Source organism: Cyanistes caeruleus, unplaced genomic scaffold (assembly GCF_971803275.1).
Source record: "Cyanistes caeruleus unplaced genomic scaffold, bCyaCae1.hap1.1 HAP1_SCAFFOLD_184, whole genome shotgun sequence".
Taxonomy (NCBI): Eukaryota; Metazoa; Chordata; class Aves; order Passeriformes; family Paridae; genus Cyanistes; species Cyanistes caeruleus.
In genome coordinates this window covers 46331-66875 of record NW_028255972.1, presented here as the reverse complement: position 1 = coordinate 66875, position 20545 = coordinate 46331, and the positions used below count along the sequence as shown (strand labels likewise).

Genomic DNA, 20545 nt, shown 5'->3' with positions numbered 1-20545 from the left:
CAAAAGAGTGATTGCCATTCATCTTCCTGGGAAGAATGTAAAGACCCATTCAGAGATGCCAGGTTCAGCTGGCCTGTGGCTTTGTGTACCTCATTTCACATGTCCAGTTTCAAGGGCCACTAAAAGAGGCTCATGTTTGCCTTGCTACCCACAAGTGCTGTAGGTATTTCCAGGAGAAGAGGGAAAACATCGCTGTCCTGTGGTGTGGTAGAAATGCCACCACAACTGTGATTGTGTGAGCAAAGCCAGCCAGCGCTTTTTGGGGCAGCAGCAGCAGCTGAGAGTGTGGCAGAGCGGTTTTGATACTCTTTTTAGAGTCCTGCAAACATTGTTCCCGAAACAACCCACAGCTTTGCAAATGTGCCCGAAGAAAATGCAAAGAGAACTGGGGTGTGAAAATCAAAGACTGTTTATCTGTAGAAGAAAAGGAACAAGAATGAACTACACCACATATTTACACTGTAAGAATATTGGTAACAACAACAACAACAACAACAACAACAACAACAAACTATAGAACCTATTTACCTGAGAACAGATCTAACAAAAATCTATGAAACGTATTTACAGACAACTTAAACAAGCTCTAAAACCTCTATCCTGAACACAACAACTGTAAAACGTATGTACAGCAGGGTGGCATCTGTGTCTGTGATGTCCCTAAGTCCTGGAAGGAAAAACAAGTAGCACGGTCAGTGCAGTCAGGCACGGAAGGGTGTTCCATGTGCTGCCGGGCTGGGACACTGGCCCAGTGGGACTCTGCTGCCAGAAGGGAGCCTGGCTGGGGGCTGTGGCCCAGGCACTGGAACAGGGCTTGTGTGGCCCACAGCAAGCCCAGGCCAGGCCAGGGATGGCCAGCAGAATGCAGTGCATGGGCTAGCGTGTCCCTGAGCAGGGAGTGCCCAGCCCGGCCCCAGGCTGGCAGCAGGGGACCCACTCTGCCTGTGGGGAGCACCTGCCTGTTCTGCTGCTGGCATCGGTCTTCATCCCAAGACCATGTCTTCCTCCTTGTCTTTTAGATCAATATCCATCTCTTCAATATAATCTTACGTTTCCACCTCCATCTCTTCCTCTGTCTCGTACATATCCACATCCATCTCTTCCTCTCCAGTATCCTCTCCGTCCACTTCCATGGCTTCTTCTCTATCAGTCTGTGTATCGACGTCCGTCTCCTCCTCTCCGTCTGTGCCAGCCTGCAGAGGTAGCAAAATTTCAGCGTGGGGTCCCTTTCCCACCCTGTCCCACAGAGCTCCAGCCCAGCCAGGCAGCTGCAGGGTGTCCGCCTCCATGGAATAGTACCATACCTCTTTTGGAACAAATGCACACATCCTGCAAGGATGGAGAGCAAAATCCAAGCGATGGGAAGCTTTGGGGACTGCTGGGGGAATCAGGGAGCAGGTGGCAACAAGGTGACAGGGGTAGGCTTGGAGCAGGGTGAATGAAGAGCGTGCTGGCACAAAGAGCCAAGGGTTGTGTTGTGGCCGTTGCTGGATGCTGGAAGTTCTAGCTGGAGCGTGCACTGTGACATCACCGCCAGGAGTTCAGGCCCAGGCTGAAGAGGACAACGGAGACCGTAGAATGAATGACGGAATCCCTGGGTGCTTGGGCTTGGAAGGGACCCTAAAGACCATCTTGTTCCAAGCGGAGCAATCTTCGCCCAGAATAGGTTGCTCAGAGCCCCGCTCCCAGCTGGCCTTGGATGTTGCCAAGGATGGAGCATCCCCAGCCTCTGTGCACAGCCTGGGCCAGTGCCCCAGCAGCCGGAGTGGAAAAGAGCAGCTTCATTAGATCCAACTTCAAGCTCACTCCTGCAGTTGAAAGGCTTCTCCTCTCTGTGCCCATCTTTCCTAGAGCTGCAGGGAGGCCTCGCCAGCCCCCTTCTCTTTCCAGGCTGAGCATCCCCAGCCCCACACGGACAGCAGTCCGATGCGTGGCAGTCAAGGCTAAAGGGTAGCAAATGGCTACATCAGGAAGTGAGAGATGGAAGATTTTGGAGATGGAAGCTTTACCTGTAAATGTAGAAAAGAAAGAAAAGTGGAGGGGGAAATGGTGGGACTCTGGCTCTGTTCTAACTGGCGAAGATTTTCTTCTCTTCTTTTCTGTCGTGCTAACCCAAGTTTTGTTGTTTGAAAGGAGGTTTAGCAAAATATCCATCGTCTTCTCCACTGCTGAAACACTGAACAACATCTGGGCAGGCTGAGGATGCAGAGCAAAACCTGCAAATATCTACTGCTGATCGTGATCCTGGGGAATGCAGCTAAAGCCAGCCAAAAGCAATTTCTGGAAAGTCAAGCCTGGCTTACGTTTTCTGGAGTTTGGTTGTGCCAACTTCACCGGTCATTTCTAAAAAAGGAAAAGAAACTCCAAGCAAAACAGAGAAAAACACAAAGAAACCAACCCAAAGAAACCAATCAAACAAACAGATAAAACACCCCCAATCAAACCAAAGGCAATGAGAAGTTAGGACTAGTTGTAAGGATATCACAGCAGGCGAATGGCTGCTTCCTACTTGGATCACCATCCAAAGCCACCTAGAACAACTTCTCCAAAACATATCCAACAGCAGAAATGGAAAAAGTGATCCATGGCAGCTCTGCATTGTGGTGAAGGATGAGCATGCAGTGGTCCCGATGCAGCATTGCCCACCCTCCAGGCTGCTGTTTGCTCTGCTGAAAGACTCTTGCAGGACTGTGGCCCCTCTCCATGCAATGGAAATCATTGCCACAGCTCTCAGTTGAGGCACTGGCATTTCCAGAGCCAGATTCAGGCACAATCCTACTGCCTGCTGAGCATCTGGGAAAGGTGCTGAGCATCTTCAGGCCTAGAAGCACAAAAGAGCTCAGGCTCTCCCCGAACTGGGTTTTCAGGGCAGCTTTCCATATCTCTGCAAGATTTCTTCAGCCCTCAACACGTCTGACTTTATTATGTCCAACGATGCATTTGGGTTTCTTCCGTCCTCTTGTGTGCCCGTGAGTAACCTTCCACGTGGATGAAGGAGATTGTGTACAGGACAATTGATTGCGGCATTGCCATTTGGCTTCACTGTCACTCAGTTGAACACGGTCCTTATCTAAGAAGGACTTCCAAGAAATGGGTAGGAGTTTTGGCTGTGAGAGGAGCAGAAAGCACATTTTCTACAGCAAATTGCTAGCTGATGCACGTTCCTCCCTGCCAAAATAGTGATTGCCATTCATCTTCCTGGGAAGAATGTAAAGACCCATTCAGAGATGCCAGGCTCAGCTGGCCTGTGGCTTTGTGTACCTCATTTCACATGTCCAGTTTCAAGGGCCACTAAAAGAGGCTCATGTTTGCCTTGCTACCCACAAGTGCTGTAGGTATTTCCAGGAGAAGAGGGAAAACATCGCTGTCCTGTGGTGTGGTAGAAATGCCACCACAACTGTGATTGTGTGAGCAAAGACAGCCAGCGCTTTTTGGGGCAGCAGCAGCAGCTGAGAGTGTGGCAGAGCGGTTTTGATACTCTTTTTAGAGTCCTGCAAACATTGTTCCCGAAACAACCCACAGCTTTGCAAATGTGCCCGAAGAAAATGCAAAGAGAACTGGGGTGTGAAATTCCAAGACTGTTTATCTGTAGAAGAAAAGGAACAAGAATGAACTACACCACATATTTACACTGTAAGAATATTGGTAACAACAACAACAACAACAACAACAACAACAAACTATAGAACCTATTTACCTGAGAACAGATCTAACAAAACTCTATGAAACGTATTTACAGACAACTTAAACAAGCTCTAAAACCTCTATCCTGAACACAACAACTGTAAAACGTATGTACAGCAGGGTGGCATCTGTGTCTGTGATGTCCCTAAGTCCTGGAAGGAAAAACAAGTAGCACGGTCAGTGCAGTCAGGCACGGAAGGGTGTTCCATGTGCTGCCGGGCTGGGACACTGGCCCAGTGGGACTCTGCTGCCAGAAGGGAGCCTGGCTGGGGGCTGTGGCCCAGGCACTGGAACAGGGCTTGTGTGGCCCACAGCAAGCCCAGGCCAGGCCAGGGATGGCCAGCAGAATGCAGTGCATGGGCTAGCGTGTCCCTGAGCAGGGAGTGCCCAGCCCGGCCCCAGGCTGGCAGCAGGGGACCCACTCTGCCTGTGGGGAGCACCTGCCTGTTCTGCTGCTGGCATCGGTCTTCATCCCAAGACCATGTCTTCCTCCTTGTCTTTTAGATCAATATCCATCTCTTCAATATAATCTTACGTTTCCACCTCCATCTCTTCCTCTGTCTCGTACATATCCACATCCATCTCTTCCTCTCCAGTATCCTCTCCGTCCACTTCCATGGCTTCTTCTCTATCAGTCTGTGTATCGACGTCCGTCTCCTCCTCTCCGTCTGTGCCAGCCTGCAGAGGTAGCAAAATTTCAGCGTGGGGTCCCTTTCCCACCCTGTCCCACAGAGCTCCAGCCCAGCCAGGCAGCTGCAGGGTGTCCGCCTCCATGGAATAGTACCATACCTCTTTTGGAACAAATGCACACATCCTGCAGGGATGGAGAGCAAAATCCAAGCGATGGGGAGCTTTGGGGACTGCTGGGGGAATCAGGGAGCAGGTGGCAACAAGGTGACAGGGGTAGGCTTGGAGCAGGGTGAATGAAGAGCGTGCTGGCACAAAGAGCCAAGGGTTGTGTTGTGGCCGTTGCTGGATGCTGGAAGTTCTAGCTGGAGCGTGCACTGTGACATCACCGCCAGGAGTTCAGGCCCAGGCTGAAGAGGACAACGGAGACCGTAGAATGAATGACGGAATCCCTGGGTGCTTGGGCTTGGAAGGGACCCTAAAGACCATCTTGTTCCAAGCGGAGCAATCTTCGCCCAGAATAGGTTGCTCAGAGCCCCGCTCCCAGCTGGCCTTGGATGTTGCCAAGGATGGAGCATCCCCAGCCTCTGTGCACAGCCTGGGCCAGTGCCCCAGCAGCCGGAGTGGAAAAGAGCAGCTTCATTAGATCCAACTTCAAGCTCACTCCTGCAGTTGAAAGGCTTCTCCTCTCTGTGCCCATCTTTCCTAGAGCTGCAGGGAGGCCTCGCCAGCCCCCTTCTCTTTCCAGGCTGAGCATCCCCAGCCCCACACGGACAGCAGTCCGATGCGTGGCAGTCAAGGCTAAAGGGTAGCAAATGGCTACATCAGGAAGTGAGAGATGGAAGATTTTGGAGATGGAAGCTTTACCTGTAAATGTAGAAAAGAAAGAAAAGTGGAGGGGGAAATGGTGGGACTCTGGCTCTGTTCTAACTGGCGAAGATTTTCTTCTCTTCTTTTCTGTCGTGCTAACCCAAGTTTTGTTGTTTGAAAGGAGGTTTAGCAAAATATCCATCGTCTTCTCCACTGCTGAAACACTGAACAACATCTGGGCAGGCTGAGGATGCAGAGCAAAACCTGCAAATATCTACTGCTGATCGTGATCCTGGGGAATGCAGCTAAAGCCAGCCAAAAGCAATTTCTGGAAAGTCAAGCCTGCTTTACGTTTTCTGGAGTTTGGTTGTGCCAACTTCACCAGTCATTTCTAAAAAAGGAAAAGAAACTCCAAGCAAAACAGAGAAAAACACAAAGAAACCAACCCAAAGAAACCAATCAAACAAACAGATAAAACACCCCCAATCAAACCAAAGGCAATGAGAAGTTAGGACTAGTTGTAAGGATATCACAGCAGGCGAATGGCTGCTTCCTACTTGGATCACCATCCAAAGCCACCTAGAACAACTTCTCCAAAACATATCCAACAGCAGAAATGGAAAAAGTGATCCATGGCAGCTCTGCATTGTGGTGAAGGATGAGCATGCAGTGGTCCAGATGCAGCATTGCCCACCCTCCAGGCTGCTGTTTGCTCTGCTGAAAGACTCTTGCAGGACTGTGGCCCCTCTCCATGCAATGGAAATCATTGCCACAGCTCTCAGTTGAGGCACTGGCATTTCCAGAGCCAGATTCAGGCACAATCCTACTGCCTGCTGAGCATCTGGGAAAGGTGCTGAGCATCTTCAGGCCTAGAAGCACAAAAGAGCTCAGGCTCTCCCCGAACTGGGTTTTCAGGGCAGCTTTCCATATCTCTGCAAGATTTCTTCAGCCCTCAACACGTCTGACTTTATTATGTCCAACGATGCATTTGGGTTTCTTCCGTCCTCTTGTGTGCCCGTGAGTAACCTTCCACGTGGATGAAGGAGATTGTGTACAGGACAATTGATTGCGGCATTGCCATTTGGCTTCACTGTCACTCAGTTGAACACGGTCCTTATCTAAGAAGGACTTCCAAGAAATGGGTAGGAGTTTTGGCTGTGAGAGGAGCAGAAAGCACATTTTCTACAGCAAATTGCTAGCTGATGCACTTTCCTCCCTGCCAAAATAGTGATTGCCATTCATCTTCCTGGGAAGAATGTAAAGACCCATTCAGAGATGCCAGGTTCAGCTGGCCTGTGGCTTTGTGTACCTCATTTCACATGTCCAGTTTCAAGGGCCACTAAAAGAGGCTCATGTTTGCCTTGCTACCCACAAGTGCTGTAGGTATTTCCAGGAGAAGAGGGAAAACATCGCTGTCCTGTGGTGTGGTAGAAATGCCACCACAACTGTGATTGTGTGAGCAAAGACAGCCAGCGCTTTTTGGGGCAGCAGCAGCAGCTGAGAGTGTGGCAGAGCGGTTTTGATACTCTTTTTAGAGTCCTGCAAACATTGTTCCCGAAACAACCCACAGCTTTGCAAATGTGCCCGAAGAAAATGCAAAGAGAACTGGGGTGTGAAAATCAAAGACTGTTTATCTGTAGAAGAAAAGGAACAAGAATGAACTACACCACATATTTACACTGTAAGAATATTGGTAACAACAACAACAACAACAACAACAACAACAACAAACTATAGAACCTATTTACCTGAGAACAGATCTAACAAAACTCTATGAAACGTATTTACAGACAACTTAAACAAGCTCTAAAACCTCTATCCTGAACACAACAACTGTAAAACGTATGTACAGCAGGGTGGCATCTGTGTCTGTGATGTCCCTAAGTCCTGGAAGGAAAAACAAGTAGCACGGTCAGTGCAGTCAGGCACGGAAGGGTGTTCCATGTGCTGCCGGGCTGGGACACTGGCCCAGTGGGACTCTGCTGCCAGAAGGGAGCCTGGCTGGGGGCTGTGGCCCAGGCACTGGAACAGGGCTTGTGTGGCCCACAGCAAGCCCAGGCCAGGCCAGGGATGGCCAGCAGAATGCAGTGCATGGGCTAGCGTGTCCCTGAGCAGGGAGTGCCCAGCCCGGCCCCAGGCTGGCAGCAGGGGACCCACTCTGCCTGTGGGGAGCACCTGCCTGTTCTGCTGCTGGCATCGGTCTTCATCCCAAGACCATGTCTTCCTCCTTGTCTTTTAGATCAATATCCATCTCTTCAATATAATCTTACGTTTCCACCTCCATCTCTTCCTCTGTCTCGTACATATCCACATCCATCTCTTCCTCTCCAGTATCCTCTCCGTCCACTTCCATAGCTTCTTCTCTATCAGTCTGTGTATCGACGTCCGTCTCCTCCTCTCCGTCTGTGCCAGCCTGCAGAGGTAGCAAAATTTCAGCGTGGGGTCCCTTTCCCACCCTGTCCCACAGAGCTCCAGCCCAGCCAGGCAGCTGCAGGGTGTCCGCCTCCATGGAATAGTACCATACCTCTTTTGGAACAAATGCACACATCCTGCAGGGATGGAGAGCAAAATCCAAGCGATGGGAAGCTTTGGGGACTGCTGGGGGAATCAGGGAGCAGGTGGCAACAAGGTGACAGGGGTAGGCTTGGAGCAGGGTGAATGAAGAGCGTGCTGGCACAAAGAGCCAAGGGTTGTGTTGTGGCCGTTGCTGGATGCTGGAAGTTCTAGCTGGAGCGTGCACTGTGACATCACCGCCAGGAGTTCAGGCCCAGGCTGAAGAGGACAACGGAGACCGTAGAATGAATGACGGAATCCCTGGGTGCTTGGGCTTGGAAGGGACCCTAAAGACCATCTTGTTCCAAGCGGAGCAATCTTCGCCCAGAATAGGTTGCTCAGAGCCCCGCTCCCAGCTGGCCTTGGATGTTGCCAAGGATGGAGCATCCCCAGCCTCTGTGCACAGCCTGGGCCAGTGCCCCAGCAGCCGGAGTGGAAAAGAGCAGCTTCATTAGATCCAACTTCAAGCTCACTCCTGCAGTTGAAAGGCTTCTCCTCTCTGTGCCCATCTTTCCTAGAGCTGCAGGGAGGCCTCGCCAGCCCCCTTCTCTTTCCAGGCTGAGCATCCCCAGCCCCACACGGACAGCAGTCCGATGCGTGGCAGTCAAGGCTAAAGGGTAGCAAATGGCTACATCAGGAAGTGAGAGATGGAAGATTTTGGAGATGGAAGCTTTACCTGTAAATGTAGAAAAGAAAGAAAAGTGGAGGGGGAAATGGTGGGACTCTGGCTCTGTTCTAACTGGCGAAGATTTTCTTCTCTTCTTTTCTGTCGTGCTAACCCAAGTTTTGTTGTTTGAAAGGAGGTTTAGCAAAATATCCATCGTCTTCTCCACTGCTGAAACACTGAACAACATCTGGGCAGGCTGAGGATGCAGAGCAAAACCTGCAAATATCTACTGCTGATCGTGATCCTGGGGAATGCAGCTAAAGCCAGCCAAAAGCAATTTCTGGAAAGTCAAGCCTGCTTTACGTTTTCTGGAGTTTGGTTGTGCCAACTTCACCAGTCATTTCTAAAAAAGGAAAAGAAACTCCAAGCAAAACAGAGAAAAACACAAAGAAACCAACCCAAAGAAACCAATCAAACAAACAGATAAAACACCCCCAATCAAACCAAAGGCAATGAGAAGTTAGGACTAGTTGTAAGGATATCACAGCAGGCGAATGGCTGCTTCCTACTTGGATCACCATCCAAAGCCACCTAGAACAACTTCTCCAAAACATATCCAACAGCAGAAATGGAAAAAGTGATCCATGGCAGCTCTGCATTGTGGTGAAGGATGAGCATGCAGTGGTCCAGATGCAGCATTGCCCACCCTCCAGGCTGCTGTTTGCTCTGCTGAAAGACTCTTGCAGGACTGTGGCCCCTCTCCATGCAATGGAAATCATTGCCACAGCTCTCAGTTGAGGCACTGGCATTTCCAGAGCCAGATTCAGGCACAATCCTACTGCCTGCTGAGCATCTGGGAAAGGTGCTGAGCATCTTCAGGCCTAGAAGCACAAAAGAGCTCAGGCTCTCCCCGAACTGGGTTTTCAGGGCAGCTTTCCATATCTCTGCAAGATTTCTTCAGCCCTCAACACGTCTGACTTTATTATGTCCAACGATGCATTTGGGTTTCTTCCGTCCTCTTGTGTGCCCGTGAGTAACCTTCCACGTGGATGAAGGAGATTGTGTACAGGACAATTGATTGCGGCATTGCCATTTGGCTTCACTGTCACTCAGTTGAACACGGTCCTTATCTAAGAAGGACTTCCAAGAAATGGGTAGGAGTTTTGGCTGTGAGAGGAGCAGAAAGCACATTTTCTACAGCAAATTGCTAGCTGATGCACTTTCCTCCCTGCCAAAAGAGTGATTGCCATTCATCTTCCTGGGAAGAATGTAAAGACCCATTCAGAGATGCCAGGTTCAGCTGGCCTGTGGCTTTGTGTACCTCATTTCACATGTCCAGTTTCAAGGGCCACTAAAAGAGGCTCATGTTTGCCTTGCTACCCACAAGTGCTGTAGGTATTTCCAGGAGAAGAGGGAAAACATCGCTGTCCTGTGGTGTGGTAGAAATGCCACCACAACTGTGATTGTGTGAGCAAAGACAGCCAGCGCTTTTTGGGGCAGCAGCAGCAGCTGAGAGTGTGGCAGAGCGGTTTTGATACTCTTTTTAGAGTCCTGCAAACATTGTTCCCGAAACAACCCACAGCTTTGCAAATGTGCCCGAAGAAAATGCAAAGAGAACTGGGGTGTGAAAATCAAAGACTGTTTATCTGTAGAAGAAAAGGAACAAGAATGAACTACACCACATATTTACACTGTAAGAATATTGGTAACAACAACAACAACAACAACAACAACAACAACAAACTATAGAACCTATTTACCTGAGAACAGATCTAACAAAACTCTATGAAACGTATTTACAGACAACTTAAACAAGCTCTAAAACCTCTATCCTGAACACAACAACTGTAAAACGTATGTACAGCAGGGTGGCATCTGTGTCTGTGATGTCCCTAAGTCCTGGAAGGAAAAACAAGTAGCACGGTCAGTGCAGTCAGGCACGGAAGGGTGTTCCATGTGCTGCCGGGCTGGGACACTGGCCCAGTGGGACTCTGCTGCCAGAAGGGAGCCTGGCTGGGGGCTGTGGCCCAGGCACTGGAACAGGGCTTGTGTGGCCCACAGCAAGCCCAGGCCAGGCCAGGGATGGCCAGCAGAATGCAGTGCATGGGCTAGCGTGTCCCTGAGCAGGGAGTGCCCAGCCCGGCCCCAGGCTGGCAGCAGGGGACCCACTCTGCCTGTGGGGAGCACCTGCCTGTTCTGCTGCTGGCATCGGTCTTCATCCCAAGACCATGTCTTCCTCCTTGTCTTTTAGATCAATATCCATCTCTTCAATATAATCTTACGTTTCCACCTCCATCTCTTCCTCTGTCTCGTACATATCCACATCCATCTCTTCCTCTCCAGTATCCTCTCCGTCCACTTCCATAGCTTCTTCTCTATCAGTCTGTGTATCGACGTCCGTCTCCTCCTCTCCGTCTGTGCCAGCCTGCAGAGGTAGCAAAATTTCAGCGTGGGGTCCCTTTCCCACCCTGTCCCACAGAGCTCCAGCCCAGCCAGGCAGCTGCAGGGTGTCCGCCTCCATGGAATAGTACCATACCTCTTTTGGAACAAATGCACACATCCTGCAGGGATGGAGAGCAAAATCCAAGCGATGGGGAGCTTTGGGGACTGCTGGGGGAATCAGGGAGCAGGTGGCAACAAGGTGACAGGGGTAGGCTTGGAGCAGGGTGAATGAAGAGCGTGCTGGCACAAAGAGCCAAGGGTTGTGTTGTGGCCGTTGCTGGATGCTGGAAGTTCTAGCTGGAGCGTGCACTGTGACATCACCGCCAGGAGTTCAGGCCCAGGCTGAAGAGGACAACGGAGACCGTAGAATGAATGACGGAATCCCTGGGTGCTTGGGCTTGGAAGGGACCCTAAAGACCATCTTGTTCCAAGCGGAGCAATCTTCGCCCAGAATAGGTTGCTCAGAGCCCCGCTCCCAGCTGGCCTTGGATGTTGCCAAGGATGGAGCATCCCCAGCCTCTGTGCACAGCCTGGGCCAGTGCCCCAGCAGCCGGAGTGGAAAAGAGCAGCTTCATTAGATCCAACTTCAAGCTCACTCCTGCAGTTGAAAGGCTTCTCCTCTCTGTGCCCATCTTTCCTAGAGCTGCAGGGAGGCCTCGCCAGCCCCCTTCTCTTTCCAGGCTGAGCATCCCCAGCCCCACACGGACAGCAGTCCGATGCGTGGCAGTCAAGGCTAAAGGGTAGCAAATGGCTACATCAGGAAGTGAGAGATGGAAGATTTTGGAGATGGAAGCTTTACCTGTAAATGTAGAAAAGAAAGAAAAGTGGAGGGGGAAATGGTGGGACTCTGGCTCTGTTCTAACTGGCGAAGATTTTCTTCTCTTCTTTTCTGTCGTGCTAACCCAAGTTTTGTTGTTTGAAAGGAGGTTTAGCAAAATATCCATCGTCTTCTCCACTGCTGAAACACTGAACAACATCTGGGCAGGCTGAGGATGCAGAGCAAAACCTGCAAATATCTACTGCTGATCGTGATCCTAGGGAATGCAGCTAAAGCCAGCCAAAAGCAATTTCTGGAAAGTCAAGCCTGCTTTACGTTTTCTGGAGTTTGGTTGTGCCAACTTCACCAGTCATTTCTAAAAAAGGAAAAGAAACTCCAAGCAAAACAGAGAAAAACACAAAGAAACCAACCCAAAGAAACCAATCAAACAAACAGATAAAACACCCCCAATCAAACCAAAGGCAATGAGAAGTTAGGACTAGTTGTAAGGATATCACAGCAGGCGAATGGCTGCTTCTTACTTGGATCACCATCCAAAGCCACCTAGAACAACTTCTCCAAAACATATCCAACAGGAGAAATGGAAAAAGTGATCCATGGCAGCTCTGCATTGTGGTGAAGGATGAGCATGCAGTGGTCCCGATGCAGCATTGCCCACCCTCCAGGCTGCTGTTTGCTCTGCTGAAAGACTCTTGCAGGACTGTGGCCCCTCTCCATGCAATGGAAATCATTGCCACAGCTCTCAGTTGAGGCACTGGCATTTCCAGAGCCAGATTCAGGCACAATCCTACTGCCTGCTGAGCATCTGGGAAAGGTGCTGAGCATCTTCAGGCCTAGAAGCACAAAAGAGCTCAGGCTCTCCCCGAACTGGGTTTTCAGGGCAGCTTTCCATATCTCTGCAAGATTTCTTCAGCCCTCAACACGTCTGACTTTATTATGTCCAACGATGCATTTGGGTTTCTTCCGTCCTCTTGTGTGCCCGTGAGTAACCTTCCACGTGGATGAAGGAGATTGTGTACAGGACAATTGATTGCGGCATTGCCATTTGGCTTCACTGTCACTCAGTTGAACACGGTCCTTATCTAAGAAGGACTTCCAAGAAATGGGTAGGAGTTTTGGCTGTGAGAGGAGCAGAAAGCACATTTTCTACAGCAAATTGCTAGCTGATGCACTTTCCTCCCTGCCAAAATAGTGATTGCCATTCATCTTCCTGGGAAGAATGTAAAGACCCATTCAGAGATGCCAGGTTCAGCTGGCCTGTGGCTTTGTGTACCTCATTTCACATGTCCAGTTTCAAGGGCCACTAAAAGAGGCTCATGTTTGCCTTGCTACCCACAAGTGCTGTAGGTATTTCCAGGAGAAGAGGGAAAACATCGCTGTCCTGTGGTGTGGTAGAAATGCCACCACAACTGTGATTGTGTGAGCAAAGACAGCCAGCGCTTTTTGGGGCAGCAGCAGCAGCTGAGAGTGTGGCAGAGCGGTTTTGATACTCTTTTTAGAGTCCTGCAAACATTGTTCCCGAAACAACCCACAGCTTTGCAAATGTGCCCGAAGAAAATGCAAAGAGAACTGGGGTGTGAAAATCAAAGACTGTTTATCTGTAGAAGAAAAGGAACAAGAATGAACTACACCACATATTTACACTGTAAGAATATTGGTAACAACAACAACAACAACAACAACAAACTATAGAACCTATTTACCTGAGAACAGATCTAACAAAACTCTATGAAACGTATTTACAGACAACTTAAACAAGCTCTAAAACCTCTATCCTGAACACAACAACTGTAAAACGTATGTACAGCAGGGTGGCATCTGTGTCTGTGATGTCCCTAAGTCCTGGAAGGAAAAACAAGTAGCACGGTCAGTGCAGTCAGGCACGGAAGGGTGTTCCATGTGCTGCCGGGCTGGGACACTGGCCCAGTGGGACTCTGCTGCCAGAAGGGAGCCTGGCTGGGGGCTGTGGCCCAGGCACTGGAACAGGGCTTGTGTGGCCCACAGCAAGCCCAGGCCAGGCCAGGGATGGCCAGCAGAATCCAGTGCATGGGCTAGCGTGTCCCTGAGCAGGGAGTGCCCAGCCCGGCCCCAGGCTGGCAGCAGGGGACCCACTCTGCCTGTGGGGAGCACCTGCCTGTTCTGCTGCTGGCATCGGTCTTCATCCCAAGACCATGTCTTCCTCCTTGTCTTTTAGATCAATATCCATCTCTTCAATATAATCTTACGTTTCCACCTCCATCTCTTCCTCTGTCTCGTACATATCCACATCCATCTCTTCCTCTCCAGTATCCTCTCCGTCCACTTCCATGGCTTCTTCTCTATCAGTCTGTGTATCGACGTCCGTCTCCTCCTCTCCGTCTGTGCCAGCCTGCAGAGGTAGCAAAATTTCAGCGTGGGGTCCCTTTCCCACCCTGTCCCACAGAGCTCCAGCCCAGCCAGGCAGCTGCAGGGTGTCCGCCTCCATGGAATAGTACCATACCTCTTTTGGAACAAATGCACACATCCTGCAAGGATGGAGAGCAAAATCCAAGCGATGGGAAGCTTTGGGGACTGCTGGGGGAATCAGGGAGCAGGTGGCAACAAGGTGACAGGGGTAGGCTTGGAGCAGGGTGAATGAAGAGCGTGCTGGCACAAAGAGCCAAGGGTTGTGTTGTGGCCGTTGCTGGATGCTGGAAGTTCTAGCTGGAGCGTGCACTGTGACATCACCGCCAGGAGTTCAGGCCCAGGCTGAAGAGGACAACGGAGACCGTAGAATGAATGACGGAATCCCTGGGTGCTTGGGCTTGGAAGGGACCCTAAAGACCATCTTGTTCCAAGCGGAGCAATCTTCGCCCAGAATAGGTTGCTCAGAGCCCCGCTCCCAGCTGGCCTTGGATGTTGCCAAGGATGGAGCATCCCCAGCCTCTGTGCACAGCCTGGGCCAGTGCCCCAGCAGCCGGAGTGGAAAAGAGCAGCTTCATTAGATCCAACTTCAAGCTCACTCCTGCAGTTGAAAGGCTTCTCTTCTCTGTGCCCATCTTTCCTAGAGCTGCAGGGAGGCCTCGCCAGCCCCCTTCTCTTTCCAGGCTGAGCATCCCCAGCCCCACACGGACAGCAGTCCGATGCGTGGCAGTCAAGGCTAAAGGGTAGCAAATGGCTACATCAGGAAGTGAGAGATGGAAGATTTTGGAGATGGAAGCTTTACCTGTAAATGTAGAAAAGAAAGAAAAGTGGAGGGGGAAATGGTGGGACTCTGGCTCTGTTCTAACTGGCGAAGATTTTCTTCTCTTCTTTTCTGTCGTGCTAACCCAAGTTTTGTTGTTTGAAAGGAGGTTTAGCAAAATATCCATCGTCTTCTCCACTGCTGAAACACTGAACAACATCTGGGCAGGCTGAGGATGCAGAGCAAAACCTGCAAATATCTACTGCTGATCGTGATCCTGGGGAATGCAGCTAAAGCCAGCCAAAAGCAATTTCTGGAAAGTCAAGCCTGGCTTACGTTTTCTGGAGTTTGGTTGTGCCAACTTCACCGGTCATTTCTAAAAAAGGAAAAGAAACTCCAAGCAAAACAGAGAAAAACACAAAGAAACCAACCCAAAGAAACCAATCAAACAAACAGATAAAACACCCCCAATCAAACCAAAGGCAATGAGAAGTTAGGACTAGTTGTAAGGATATCACAGCAGGCGAATGGCTGCTTCCTACTTGGATCACCATCCAAAGCCACCTAGAACAACTTCTCCAAAACATATCCAACAGCAGAAATGGAAAAAGTGATCCATGGCAGCTCTGCATTGTGGTGAAGGATGAGCATGCAGTGGTCCCGATGCAGCATTGCCCACCCTCCAGGCTGCTGTTTGCTCTGCTGAAAGACTCTTGCAGGACTGTGGCCCCTCTCCATGCAATGGAAATCATTGCCACAGCTCTCAGTTGAGGCACTGGCATTTCCAGAGCCAGATTCAGGCACAATCCTACTGCCTGCTGAGCATCTGGGAAAGGTGCTGAGCATCTTCAGGCCTAGAAGCACAAAAGAGCTCAGGCTCTCCCCGAACTGGGTTTTCAGGGCAGCTTTCCATATCTCTGCAAGATTTCTTCAGCCCTCAACACGTCTGACTTTATTATGTCCAACGATGCATTTGGGTTTCTTCCGTCCTCTTGTGTGCCCGTGAGTAACCTTCCACGTGGATGAAGGAGATTGTGTACAGGACAATTGATTGCGGCATTGCCATTTGGCTTCACTGTCACTCAGTTGAACACGGTCCTTATCTAAGAAGGACTTCCAAGAAATGGGTAGGAGTTTTGGCTGTGAGAGGAGCAGAAAGCACATTTTCTACAGCAAATTGCTAGCTGATGCACTTTCCTCCCTGCCAAAATAGTGATTGCCATTCATCTTCCTGGGAAGAATGTAAAGACCCATTCAGAGATGCCAGGTTCAGCTGGCCTGTGGCTTTGTGTACCTCATTTCACATGTCCAGTTTCAAGGGCCACTAAAAGAGGCTCATGTTTGCCTTGCTACCCACAAGTGCTGTAGGTATTTCCAGGAGAAGAGGGAAAACATCGCTGTCCTGTGGTGTGGTAGAAATGCCACCACAACTGTGATTGTGTGAGCAAAGACAGCCAGCGCTTTTTGGGGCAGCAGCAGCAGCTGAGAGTGTGGCAGAGCGGTTTTGATACTCTTTTTAGAGTCCTGCAAACATTGTTCCCGAAACAACCCACAGCTTTGCAAATGTGCCCGAAGAAAATGCAAAGAGAACTGGGGTGTGAAAATCAAAGACTGTTTATCTGTAGAAGAAAAGGAACAAGAATGAACTACACCACATATTTACACTGTAAGAATATTGGTAACAACAACAACAACAACAACAACAACAACAACAAACTATAGAACCTATTTACCTGAGAACAGATCTAACAAAAATCTATGAAACGTATTTACAGACAACTTAAACAAGCTCTAAAACCTCTATCCTGAACACAACAACTGTAAAACGTATGTACAGCAGGGTGGCATCTGTGTCTGTGATGTCCCTAAGTCCTGGAAGGAAAAACAAGTAGCACGGTCAGTGCAGTCAGGCACGGAAGGGTGTTCCATGTGCTGCCGGGCTGGGACACTGGCCCAGTGGGACTCTGCTGCCAGAAGGGAGCCTGGCTGGGGGCTGTGGCCCAGGCACTGGAACAGGGCTTGTGTGGCCCACAGCAAGCCCAGGCCAGGCCAGGGATGGCCAGCAGAATCCAGTGCATGGGCTAGCGTGTCCCTGAGCAGGGAGTGCCCAGCCCGGCCCCAGGCTGGCAGCAGGGGACCCACTCTGCCTGTGGGGAGCACCTGCCTGTTCTGCTGCTGGCATCGGTCTTCATCCCAAGACCATGTCTTCCTCCTTGTCTTTTAGATCAATATCCATCTCTTCAATATAATCTTACGTTTCCACCTCCATCTCTTCCTCTGTCTCGTACATATCCACATCCATCTCTTCCTCTCCAGTATCCTCTCCGTCCACTTCCATGGCTTCTTCTCTATCAGTCTGTGTATCGACGTCCGTCTCCTCCTCTCCGTCTGTGCCAGCCTGCAGAGGTAGCAAAATTTCAGCGTGGGGTCCCTTTCCCACCCTGTCCCACAGAGCTCCAGCCCAGCCAGGCAGCTGCAGGGTGTCCGCCTCCATGGAATAGTACCATACCTCTTTTGGAACAAATGCACACATCCTGCAAGGATGGAGAGCAAAATCCAAGCGATGGGAAGCTTTGGGGACTGCTGGGGGAATCAGGGAGCAGGTGGCAACAAGGTGACAGGGGTAGGCTTGGAGCAGGGTGAATGAAGAGCGTGCTGGCACAAAGAGCCAAGGGTTGTGTTGTGGCCGTTGCTGGATGCTGGAAGTTCTAGCTGGAGCGTGCACTGTGACATCACCGCCAGGAGTTCAGGCCCAGGCTGAAGAGGACAACGGAGACCGTAGAATGAATGACGGAATCCCTGGGTGCTTGGGCTTGGAAGGGACCCTAAAGACCATCTTGTTCCAAGCGGAGCAATCTTCGCCCAGAATAGGTTGCTCAGAGCCCCGCTCCCAGCTGGCCTTGGATGTTGCCAAGGATGGAGCATCCCCAGCCTCTGTGCACAGCCTGGGCCAGTGCCCCAGCAGCCGGAGTGGAAAAGAGCAGCTTCATTAGATCCAACTTCAAGCTCACTCCTGCAGTTGAAAGGCTTCTCCTCTCTGTGCCCATCTTTCCTAGAGCTGCAGGGAGGCCTCGCCAGCCCCCTTCTCTTTCCAGGCTGAGCATCCCCAGCCCCACACGGACAGCAGTCCGATGCGTGGCAGTCAAGGCTAAAGGGTAGCAAATGGCTACATCAGGAAGTGAGAGATGGAAGATTTTGGAGATGGAAGCTTTACCTGTAAATGTAGAAAAGAAAGAAAAGTGGAGGGGGAAATGGTGGGACTCTGGCTCTGTTCTAACTGGCGAAGATTTTCTTCTCTTCTTTTCTGTCGTGCTAACCCAAGTTTTGTTGTTTGAAAGGAGGTTTAGCAAAATATCCATCGTCTTCTCCACTGCTGAAACACTGAACAACATCTGGGCAGGCTGAGGATGCAGAGCAAAACCTGCAAATATCTACTGCTGATCGTGATCCTGGGGAATGCAGCTAAAGCCAGCCAAAAGCAATTTCTGGAAAGTCAAGCCTGGCTTACGTTTTCTGGAGTTTGGTTGTGCCAACTTCACCGGTCATTTCTAAAAAAGGAAAAGAAACTCCAAGCAAAACAGAGAAAAACACAAAGAAACCAACCCAAAGAAACCAATCAAACAAACAGATAAAACACCCCCAATCAAACCAAAGGCAATGAGAAGTTAGGACTAGTTGTAAGGATATCACAGCAGGCGAATGGCTGCTTCCTACTTGGATCACCATCCAAAGCCACCTAGAACAACTTCTCCAAAACATATCCAACAGCAGAAATGGAAAAAGTGATCCATGGCAGCTCTGCATTGTGGTGAAGGATGAGCATGCAGTGGTCCCGATGCAGCATTGCCCACCCTCCAGGCTGCTGTTTGCTCTGCTGAAAGACTCTTGCAGGACTGTGGCCCCTCTCCATGCAATGGAAATCATTGCCACAGCTCTCAGTTGAGGCACTGGCATTTCCAGAGCCAGATTCAGGCACAATCCTACTGCCTGCTGAGCATCTGGGAAAGGTGCTGAGCATCTTCAGGCCTAGAAGCACAAAAGAGCTCAGGCTCTCCCCGAACTGGGTTTTCAGGGCAGCTTTCCATATCTCTGCAAGATTTCTTCAGCCCTCAACACGTCTGACTTTATTATGTCCAACGATGCATTTGGGTTTCTTCCGTCCTCTTGTGTGCCCGTGAGTAACCTTCCACGTGGATGAAGGAGATTGTGTACAGGACAATTGATTGCGGCATTGCCATTTGGCTTCACTGTCACTCAGTTGAACACGGTCCTTATCTAAGAAGGACTTCCAAGAAATGGGTAGGAGTTTTGGCTGTGAGAGGAGCAGAAAGCACATTTTCTACAGCAAATTGCTAGCTGATGCACGTTCCTCCCTGCCAAAATAGTGATTGCCATTCATCTTCCTGGGAAGAATGTAAAGACCCATTCAGAGATGCCAGGCTCAGCTGGCCTGTGGCTTTGTGTACCTCATTTCACATGTCCAGTTTCAAGGGCCACTAAAAGAGGCTCATGTTTGCCTTGCTACCCACAAGTGCTGTAGGTATTTCCAGGAGAAGAGGGAAAACATCGCTGTCCTGTGGTGTGGTAGAAATGCCACCACAACTGTGATTGTGTGAGCAAAGACAGCCAGCGCTTTTTGGGGCAGCAGCAGCAGCTGAGAGTGTGGCAGAGCGGTTTTGATACTCTTTTTAGAGTCCTGCAAACATTGTTCCCGAAACAACCCACAGCTTTGCAAATGTGCCCGAAGAAAATGCAAAGAGAACTGGGGTGTGAAATTCCAAGACTGTTTATCTGTAGAAGAAAAGGAACAAGAATGAACTACACCACATATTTACACTGTAAGAATATTGGTAACAACAACAACAACAACAACAACAAACTATAGAACCTATTTACCTGAGAACAGATCTAACAAAACTCTATGAAACGTATTTACAGACAACTTAAACAAGCTCTAAAACCTCTATCCTGAACACAACAACTGTAAAACGTATGTACAGCAGGGTGGCATCTGTGTCTGTGATGTCCCTAAGTCCTGGAAGGAAAAACAAGTAGCACGGTCAGTGCAGTCAGGCACGGAAGGGTGTTCCATGTGCTGCCGGGCTGGGACACTGGCCCAGTGGGACTCTGCTGCCAGAAGGGAGCCTGGCTGGGGGCTGTGGCCCAGGCACTGGAACAGGGCTTGTGTGGCCCACAGCAAGCCCAGGCCAGGCCAGGGATGGCCAGCAGAATCCAGTGCATGGGCTAGCGTGTCCCTGAGCAGGGAGTGCCCAGCCCGGCCCCAGGCTGGCAGCAGGGGACCCACTCTGCCTGTGGGGAGCACCTGCCTGTTCTGCTGCTGGCATCGGTCTTCATCCCAAGACCATGTCTTCCTCCTTGTCTTTTAGATCAATATCCATCTCTTCAATATAATCTTACGTTTCCACCTCCATCTCTTCCTCTGTCTCGTACATATCCACATCCATCTCTTCCTCTCCAGTATCCTCTCCGTCCACTTCCATGGCTTCTTCTCTATCAGTCTGTGTATCGACGTCCGTCTCCTCCTCTCCGTCTGTGCCAGCCTGCAGAGGTAGCAAAATTTCAGCGTGGGGTCCCTTTCCCACCCTGTCCCACAGAGCTCCAGCCCAGCCAGGCAGCTGCAGGGTGTCCGCCTCCATGGAATAGTACCATACCTCTTTTGGAACAAATGCACACATCCTGCAAGGATGGAGAGCAAAATCCAAGCGATGGGAAGCTTTGGGGACTGCTGGGGGAATCAGGGAGCAGGTGGCAACAAGGTGACAGGGGTAGGCTTGGAGCAGGGTGAATGAAGAGCGTGCTGGCACAAAGAGCCAAGGGTTGTGTTGTGGCCGTTGCTGGATGCTGGAAGTTCTAGCTGGAGCGTGCACTGTGACATCACCGC

General features: G+C 50.3%; 1 long non-coding RNA gene across 1 annotated transcript; it reads right to left on the bottom strand.

Moving 5' to 3' along the window:
- Nucleotides 1-392: 392 nt before the first annotated feature.
- On the bottom strand, nt 393-19540 carry LOC147645716 (uncharacterized). Its single transcript, XR_015282200.1, has 10 exons — nt 17153-19540; nt 16808-17041; nt 13981-16515; nt 13636-13869; nt 7646-10180; nt 7301-7534; nt 5701-7008; nt 1305-2531; nt 960-1193; nt 393-667 (listed from the first exon to the last, which is right to left on the bottom strand). It is a non-coding gene; the product is annotated as an uncharacterized LOC147645716 (long non-coding RNA).
- Between the last annotated feature and the right edge of the window lie 1005 nt (nt 19541-20545).